The 10,322-nt window shown below is 43.6% G+C and overlaps 1 pseudogene; it reads left to right on the top strand.

Moving 5' to 3' along the window:
- Nucleotides 1–4,270: 4,270 nt before the first annotated feature.
- On the top strand, nt 4,271–4,411 carry LOC147016192 (signal recognition particle RNA; annotated as a pseudogene).
- Nucleotides 4,412–10,322: the final 5,911 nt, after the last annotated feature.

Genomic DNA, 10,322 nt, shown 5'->3' with positions numbered 1-10,322 from the left:
CAAAATGGCCACCAATCGGCCATCTTGGATCCGATGCTAAAACAAAATGACATGTTTATGTAAACCATCATTCTTTATCCATGTGCCAAGTTTGAACAAGATCAGTAAATGTTTGTCCGATAAATGGTTGAGGACGTGTTTGACACAGGGTTTTTTTTTTTTACAACTAAAATAGTTGCCAGTCAGCCATCTTGGATCTGATGTCAAAAAACAATGATGTGCATATGTATACCACCATGTCTTTTTGTCTTTTTGCCAAGAGCAAATAAAATCGGTCCATACATGGTGGTGATATGGTTGTGGACGCACGCACGTACACACGGACACGAAATTCGAGACCAAATCCATAAACCCCTATTTCGGATGAAGTCCAATGGGGGCTAAAAAATGGTAGTTCATTTGACTTGTTGAGATTTGTGCTGATTATAAATAATTATTTTCAGCTGCTCTTGTGGTATCTGCCGGGCAATGGTAACAGGTGTTTGATTCACCGCTCAAATCGTCAGTGTACTTGTGCTGGTAGAGATGGTGTTACAGTTTCCAGCGGCGGTTGTTTCTTCCACTTAATCATGGGTATGGCGTCCTCTCTCAATCATGGCGGATAACCACCAGATCTAGCCATCTCTGTTGTTTCACAATAACAGTTCTCTGAAACATCTTCTGAGCACAAAAGTGAACATTTTCAAGACCCGATGTACACTCGAGTATTTCGAACAAACCTCGTCTAATTTCTGGCAAACTTAGGGTGTTTCGGCCATTGGTGGAGCTTGAATTCATCTTGGTTTGTGGTGCTACACAAGCACCAAGGACACAGTGTCTTGGCATGTTTGTGGAAAATCGAAAATTATTTGCCGTTTGAGTTTAATCATACCCCAATGTGACCCGGAGACAGTACGGACATGACAGTCGACTTCCAACTGTGACGTCACAGATAATCTGAAGAAGAAGAAGATTTCCACTTTTAATCACAAAATTATCTACTTTAAAAATCGGAAATTGGAAAAAGACATCATATCTCATTTGTAGGTATCAAGAGATAGGCTGCTGATGGAGATTTGATTGATTAATTGATTAATTTCATTATTAAAACAAATAAATAAAATTCATAAAATAATTAATTTCTCAATCAATTGCCGAATTGCAGACCTAAACCACCGCTGTTTCATCCGAAGCTGTAACTTTTTGAAAAATCAAGTAATTAATCGAAAAATGAATAATTATCAATCAATTAATTGATTCATCAAAAAATAAATAAAAATAACATTTTTGCCAAAGCACGTCTTCATTTTTGCCCCAAATGTTAGCTTCCCAGCTCAAATGATGGCTGAGATATCGCCTGCAAAACAAGAAAGAAGATAATTAATTGATTAATTGATTAATCAATGAATATAAAATACTGTTTATAGCCAAATCACTTGGTAACTGTCCTGTCCAAATATCAGCTTCCAAACACAAAAGGTGCCTGAGATATTGCCAGGATGAGGAATAAAATAAATAAGTAATGAATAAATCGATAATAATTAAGTAATTAATCAAAAAATTAAAAAAATTACCTTTTCCCCAAAGTACATCTTCACTTTTGTCCCCAAATTTCAGCTTCCTTGCTCAAAGGATGGCTGAGATATCGTCCGGACAAACAAACAAACAAACAAGAAAATAACTAAAAACTGAGTCCTCCCTTCGGTGACAGGCGATGATGTCATGCATCGCCTGGATATGGCATTGGGAAGGAGCGGTGTGTAACGACACATTTTACAAATGTGTGTGTTTGTGTACATCTATGTCTGTGTGTGTCTATGTGCCTGTGTGTTTTGTCCCTTCATTGTCTTACTTTCCAATTGTCTCTGCTTTCGAAGGCTCCACCATCGCGGCATGACACAATCATTGCTGATGAAAAGGTGGTTCCCGGTTCTCTGTTCATTGTGAAAGTGGTGGTCGTTGAAGTCGTGGTGGTTGGTATTAGTGGCCCTGGTTATAGTTGATATGGGGGTGAAAAGTGGTGACCATTGTATTATGGTGGCGATGATTTTTAGTCATGGTGGTAAGTGTTCATAAGTGGGAATGATCATTGTGGTGATCATCCTGAATGTGAATGTGGTGGTGGTGGTGGTGGTGGTGGTAATTTTGCTAATTGTGAAGGTTGGTGGTTGTAAGTGGTGCTTCATAGGCAGTAACATGGATTGGCTAAAGTCCCCTTTTTCGATGACCTAATGTGCATGAGGGTGGAAGGAATCGATACCGGATCGATACCTGAGCTTTGTCTCAGTGTAATCACCTGGAATTGAAGCAATTATAAATTCTTGAAATGAAATAGCATTTCTCCAAGAGTGGGTCACGTGAGTTGAACGGAATGAAGGGGAAAGGGTGCAGCAAGTGCCGAGGTCCAAGGTGAGCACATCTCAGCCCTCCTTATTTATGGTCAGGTGTGTGGACATCATAGTGCCGGGAGTGGAGCGTGGAATCATCACGGCTATTGATGGAATCCAGGAACAAGAATGTCTGTGTTATGAGGCTGGAGCTTGGGAGAGTTAACATTCATCCATTGCAGATCCTCGGATAAGTTGGTGGTTGCACACCTCTCTCTCTCTACGACACACGGATGGACGGGGGAGGAGGTTGAGCCGTTCTCTCCGATAAAAGGAACTACCCTCGTAGATAACAGAGGAGACTGATAAGGCTGTTACCGAAGGAAGCCTTCACGAGCACACAGAGCGATCCGAGCAGATAAGTTTGTTTTGAAGACAGTTCAATGGTTTGGAAATATATGAGGGTTTGCAACAAGCAATGGCTGTGATTGTACTAACAGACATGTACAGCCATTAAAAAACACACACAATCCAATCTGATGGACGTGAACAAAGGAAGGAATTGAAGTGTCATTTCCATGATGGTTCAGATTCACAACTTCACTGTAATATGACGGATTATGAATACGACTCAAACATTCCTTCATTGCATCACCTGAATGCACACCCACACCCTCGGTTGATGCTGGAATTAGTCGCAGTCCATTGAGTTGCTGCCATGGCTCCGACGTCCATTGTGACGTCAACATTGGCACACAGCTTGATGTGACGGTGCCATTGATACCCAGCTCTTACTGGTGATGACATCGGCCCATGGCTTGGAGTGATACTACCACGGGTTCATTGGCACTGCGATGAGCTCACAGTGTGAGGCAGCATGTGATTGCTGGAAAATTTGACAAACCAATGGCTGCCTTTAGATGATGGGTCATATGACTCATTGAGCGATTTATTTATTGAATCACACGATGTTGAGGGACTACCTTCGGCCATTATTCAAAATTCCTGATCGGATGGTGCAGTGGTTCCACATTTATCTGTGAGCTGTCTAGTCTGTTCGATTCCCAACTTATAAACTGTCCGATGGGCTGGTTGCCAGGCAAGGTGTTGCATCACAAAGTGTGTCGTACGTCAGAAAGGTAATAATCTCGGTGTCCCGTCCATTAACATTGCCCGATGGATGTTCAAGATCTCACGGTGTCTTTTGACAGTCCGTGAGTTATCGTTGGTGCCCTGAGCAAATTACAAATTCTGCCATAACGTGCAGGGGCACTGCATTAGCAGTGTTGTTTCACCACCTGGAATGATGCAACCTTCAGGCCAAACTCGTACAGACCTTGACAAAACTGCAAACTGGTCAAACACTTGGAATATGTCTTATAACCCTGATATGTTTCAATAGCCAAAGGCAAAACAGGATATATATATATATATATATATATATATATATATATATATATATATATATATGTATATATATATATATATATATATATATATGTATATATATATATGTATATATATATGTATATATATATATATATATATATATATATATATATATATATATATATATATATATATATATATATATATATATATATATATATATATATATATATATATATATATATATATATATATATATATATATATATATATATATATATATATATATATATATATATATATATATATATATATATATATATATATATATATATATATATATATATATATATATATATATATATATATATATATATATATATATATATATATATATATGTATATATATATGTATATATGTATGTATGTATGTATGTATGTATGTATGTATGTATGTATGTATATATATATATATATATATATATATATATATATATATATATATATATATATATATATATATATATATATATATATATATATATATATATATATATATATATATATATGTATATACCGGGCGCAGTGGCGTGCACCTGTAATCCGGCTACTCGGAGGCTTGGGTTGGAGGATCGCTTGAGGACGGGAACTCTGTGCTGGGCCACGCCATGAGAGGGTGCAGGGCAGCCCGGAATCATGGCGAAATCCAATCCTTATCCCTGTGTCGTAAGAGGCGACCAGGGTTGTGTCAGGAAGGGTATCTGGCATAAAACCTGTGCCAAATCAGTATGCAGATCATAATGTATGATCCGCTGTGGCGACCCCTCACGGGAGCAGCCGAAAGAAGAACAACACATGTATATATGTATATCTCATACCACAAACCTCCCATATACTTTCTCAACAACCCTCTCAAATAAGTTTAGCCATTCAAACTCTTGGGTCTCATTCTCAGCTCCATGGTGTTTCTTGGGCAAACCACATTTCAAAGTTGTCCTGCGACCCCTTTTGTGTACCTGGCATCCTCCGTCGTGCAAAGTCCTTCCTTGGCATAGCTGAACTCCTATCCACATACACGGCCTTCATACACAGCTTGATGGAGTACTGCTCTCCAATCTAGGCTGGTTCTCCTGCCTCCCACCTTTCTCGGCTTCACGCAGTGGAAACCAAGGCGTTTAAAATCATTGGAATCTCCCGCGATGAAGCTGAGTCTTTGGGTTTATCACTTTACCCTCGCCGACAGCTCGGTGGTCTCTCTGTCTTCCTTCTGGTCTTGCACCCTCTACCCTCTCCGTGCTTTGTCCCCCCCCCACCCCAACCCAATGTACCCCACCCACCTCCTCAACCCCCCAAGGTATCTGCAGTTCCCTTCCCAATCCCCAAGGTATCTGCAGTTCCCTTCCCAACCCCAAAGGTATCTGCAGTTCCCTTTCCACCTCCCAAGGTATCTGCAGTTTCCCCCCCCCCCCACACCCAAGGTATCTGCAGTTCACTCCCCAACCCCCAAGGTATCTGCAGTTCCCTTCCCACCTCCCAAGGTATCTGCAGTTCCCTTCCCAACCCCCAAGGTATCTGCAGTTCCCTTCCAACCCCCAAGGTATCTGCAGTTCCCTTTCCACCTCCCAAGGTATCTGCAGTTCCCTTCCCACCACCCAAGGTATCTGCAGTTCACTCCCCAATCCCCAAGGTATCTGCAGTTCCCTTCCCACCTCCCAAGGTATCTGCAGTTCCCTCCTCAACCCCCAAGGTATCTGCAGTTCACTCCCCAACCCCCAAGGTATCTGCCTTTCCCTTCACACCTCCCAAGGTATCTGCAGTTCTCTTCCCACCTCCCAAGGTATCTGCAGTTCACTCCCCAACCCCCAAGGTATCTGCAGTTCACTCCCCAACCCCCAAGGTATCTGCAGTTCCCTTCCCACCTCCCAAGGTATCTGCAGTTCCCTTCCCAACCCCCAAGGTATCTGCAGTTCCCTCCCCAACCCCCAAGGTATCTGCAGTTCACTCCCCAACCCCCAAGGTATCTGCAGATCCCTTCCTACCCCCCAAGATATCTGCAGTTGCACGCTTTAGCAACATGTCCAGCAACTTATTGGCTTGCAGCACCACCAGAAACAAATCATGAAATATTTTAGACTGGAGTGTCAACAATTCTGATAGCTCTCAATAGCTCGGAAGTTTTCTGTCTGTCTGTTTGTTCACGTTTTTTGCAAGGACCAATGGACCGACAACCACCAAATTTGGCACACTGCTCAAGTCCGATCCAGAGATTGTCCTAAGTGTATTTTCAACCACCACCTGAGCCTTAAAAACCCTGAACAACCATAAAACCATTTTTTTTACATGCTTGGGAGATAAGACCCCTTAAGACTCTGAAGACCCAAAGATCAATAAGAACCTTTGAAACCCCGAATATCCCAAACACCCTTTGGACTCCAAATATGGTTAAGATCCTGAAGACTCTTGAATACCCCAAATACCCTGTAAGACCCCTTAGAACTGGAAGACCTCAAAGATCCTTAAGACCGCAAAGACCCTTAACACCCCAATAACCTGTAAGACTCTTAAGTCCTCAAAGACGCTTAAGACTCCAAGACTCTTGAAGACCATTAAGACTCCTTTACCCACTGGTGTTCCCTAAGACCCCCTTTTTTGCATAAATTGTCGAGGCTTGTACTCTCGCCAACACACAACGCACATCAAGGGGGGCAAGAAACAAGAGGGGTGGGAGTGGGAAGGACAAAACAGTGGGGAACAGAGACATTAGGAGATCTGTGGAAGGGAGAGGGATTGGGCGGGGAACATGGGGTGTACACGATGGACATTACAGGTACTTTCAGGAAGGAAAGGTGGGAATTTGAAGGAGGTGGGTTTGGGGTGGACTAACGGGGGTAGAAAAGATCGAGGATTTGGATGGGGGGGGGGCGATGAGAGGTGGTGGTGAACAGCTGTTTTGAAGGCCTGGAGGGAAGAATGGGATTGAAATGAGTGTGGGAGTTTATTCCAAAGGTGGGAAAAAAAGAGGAATGAAAGAGTGAAGGTGAGCAGTGATTCATGATTTTGGTAGTTTTATCAGAAGGGGGTTGTTGGCGGACCTTGAGTGCCCTGAGGAAACATGGTGCGGACAAATCGCAGACAGAGCAGGGTGGGCAAGAGCGGAGAGGAGAGGTAGAAGAAAGAAAGACCACCAACCTGCTTGTGGTGAGAGAGTGAGAGGCCCAAAGACTCAGCCTTATCGCGGGAGATGCCAATGATCCGAAATGCATTGGTTTCCACAGCGTGAAGCCAAAAAATGTGGGAGGCAGGAGCACCAGCCCAGAGGGGAGATCAGTACTCAATCAGACTGCGGACGAAGGCTTTGTATGTGGTCAGGAGCTCAAGTGGGCTGAGGAAGGACTGCACGATGGACGATTCCCATTCGGCGACTGGATTGTGGAGGCGATGTTTGAAATGTGGCTTTCTTAGGAAAGGTCATGCAGGTAGTGAGACCCAGAATCTTGAATGAAAGGACTTCATCAAGCGGATTGTTGAGAAAGTGGATCGGGGGGGGGGGGGGTTCAAACGGTCCTTTCAGAGAGACATAGTGAGAGTGTGAGATTTGTCCGGATTGAAAGACATGTTCCACGTGTTGGACCAGTTTGTGATTTTATCCAGATCTGCAGAGAGTAAGAGGCTGCTGCTTGTTGGTCTGAGTGATGTCCGACGGTACGGCAGAGGGTGGAGTCATCAGCAAAGAGATAAAAAGGATTTTTCAAAGTTGGAGAGATCATTGATGAAAACCAGAAAAAGAACAGGGCACAGAACGCTACCTTGAGGAACTCCAGCCTGGACAGGAAGAGGGGATGAAAGAACTCCATTTAGGACCACACGGTGAATGTGACAGGAGAGGAAGTCTGTGAGCCACAAGTGGAGATGGCGTTGGATACCATGGGAAGAGAGTTTGGTGAGCAGGGCAGGGTGTCAGACCATGTCAAAAGCACATGATATTTCTCAGGAGATGGCTCTGATTTCATGTCCGGCATTGAGGACCTCCATCCATTGTTGGGAGAGCAGAAGCAGCATATCCAGGGTGGAGTGACCTGGTCTGAAACCAAATTGATGATCGGAAATCAAGCCATTGGAGAAGAGGAAGGATTTAATGTCTGAAGTGATGATGGATTCCATAACCTTGCTGATGATTGGGAGAAGGCTGATTGGTCTGCAGTTGCAGGGATCTGCTTTTGTACTTTTTTTATGCAGGGCAGTGATGTTTGCTGATTTTCAAGCAGATGGCAGATGACCTTGAGTAAATGAGAGGGTGAATAGAACAGAGAGAGGGTGAGCAAGAGTAGAAGAGCAGGTTTTTAGGACACGTGGGCTGATGCCATCTGGACCGGTTGCAGAATCTGAGTCGAGGTTTGACAGCAAGCTCTCCACCTTGTCAGGAGAAAAGAACACAGAGGCCAGGGACAGTTGGGTGCGACTGGGTAAGGTGGGTACAAAAGCCAGAACACCTCTTTAGCCTGGTGTTCTGGCTCTCCTGCCCCCTTTACAGTTTCCACTCCTCAACCCCACCCCATCGGTTCTCCTGCCCCCGATCTCAGCCCTGCCGGCTCTCCTGGCTCTCCTGGCTCTCCTGCTTCTCCTGCTTCTCCCACTTCTCAGTGCCCATCCCCCCTCCCGCCCACCCTGGCAGCGCCGGGTAACCCTGCTAGTTACTAGTCATATTCAAATCCCCAGAAGTCACGTGCCCACATGGATCATAACAAAAAGGTGAAGAGGAACATGCACAGTCAGTTGCTAAAAGATCCCAAACTGCATCTATACTAAGAGTTTCAAGACATTTAGCGTTATTACCTCCGCTACCGAAAGTGAAGGAGGTGATGTTTTCACCCCTTCCTGTCTGTTTGTTTGCTTGTGTACAGGATATCTCAAAAAGTTTTGGACGGATCCCTATGAAATTTTGTGGACAGGTTGGGTGTGTGACAAGGATGAACTGATTAGATTTTGGTGAAGATCCGGATCCGGATCCGACGACTGGATTTTTAAAAGTGAATCTTCACCATCGAGAGAAAGGGTCAAAACCGACATATGTATTCCATGATATCTCAGAAAGTTGTTGATGGATTCGAATGAAATTTGTTGGAATTGTTGTGAGTTTGACAAGAACAAGCTGATTAAATTTTCGTTCAAGTCCGAATCCAGATCCGGCCGATCAGTGGGATACAAAATTGTAAACTAATCAGTCTGGCGTAGGTACGTGTTCCTCCGAATGCCCTTCTAGTTTTTTTGTGATTAGAATGCCATGTCGTGGAAGGACCCATTAAGCTGCTCTATACACCTTAACATGGCGTGTGTTTAAAACATCGGAATTCTTCTGGGTTCTTTGTCGTTAATTGGCCTAATCAATTCGTGAAATCATGATGATCGTTTTGTCGTATCACATTCCACATCAGAAAGTCCAGTCAAACTCCACAAAAAACATGCCTCACACACACACACACACACACACACACACACACACACACACACACACACACACACACACACACACACACACACACACACACACACACACACACACACACACACACACACACACACACACACACACACCATTCACTTGTCGTGGATGATACGAACGATGCATTTTTCAATGTGCTTCAATACCAGTCTTGGACAGCTTTTTTTTTCAGATTTCAAGGGTTATGTTTCGGTTTACATCTCAAATGATTACTTTTCCAAAGCAATTTTGCAGTTAACACCATTTTCATTACACCCACTAACAAAAAGGAATTCCTTGTCAGAAGTCCAAATTTATCACGACTGCCATCAATGAGAGCTATGAGCAGTGACAGGCTAACTTCTGTTGAATGGTTATCCGTGATGCAAGTTCCGTAAATAAATAAATAATGGCAAATGCTGCAGACAGCATGGAGATTCTCAGGAAGAACGTCCATCCATCCATTGGGACCATACCATACTCTGTGCAGAGCATTGGTGCTGCCGAAGCAGTCTCCTTGGCTATTGGGCACAATCCTGGACGGGTCACCACTCCGACACAGGATACCAGCAAGCTGGCACTCATTTTGACAACCTCAGAAGGATGACAGGCAGAGTCAACCCCACCAGGTATTAATTCAACAGTCAAGCAGAATTTGAACTCAGGATCCTAGGATCCCAAGCCCACCACCCTAACCATGAAGCCAACACCAGGCATAGTAAGAACATGGGCCTTGCTAATTTAGCCTTTTATTGGTGTGCTGTGAAAGTGTTCACATTTTAAAGCATTGAACAGTGGGAAGCCACCCCATGGATATGAAAGGCAGTCATATCAGAAAATGAATATCTCCTTTCTTGCTTTGAAGAGAGATTCATGCCCGAAGTATCCCTTCACCTTCTTTCCCCTGGCAGTTAGCATACCTCTCTCAACAACTGGTGAAGAAAACACATAGTCCATATCCTGCAAGACCCGGGTGATTGGTTTCAGGAGACTAACACAGAGTTGCATAACTTTCCTGAAAAAATTAGACGTCGACTGGCATGAAAATCAAATGTTTTCCGGCCTTCCCTTTCCCCCACTCCTTCAGGATTCATGTTTGCCATTCCTCTTCCAACTTGACTCCAAACAAATACTCCAGTAAACACAAT

This window comes from Eptatretus burgeri, chromosome 12, assembly GCF_056783735.1.
Source record: "Eptatretus burgeri isolate ZD-2024b chromosome 12, Ebu_testis_v1, whole genome shotgun sequence".
Classification (NCBI taxonomy): domain Eukaryota; kingdom Metazoa; phylum Chordata; class Myxini; order Myxiniformes; family Myxinidae; genus Eptatretus; species Eptatretus burgeri.
Note: the sequence above shows the minus strand (reverse complement) of the source record. Positions and strands in the feature narration are given on the sequence as shown.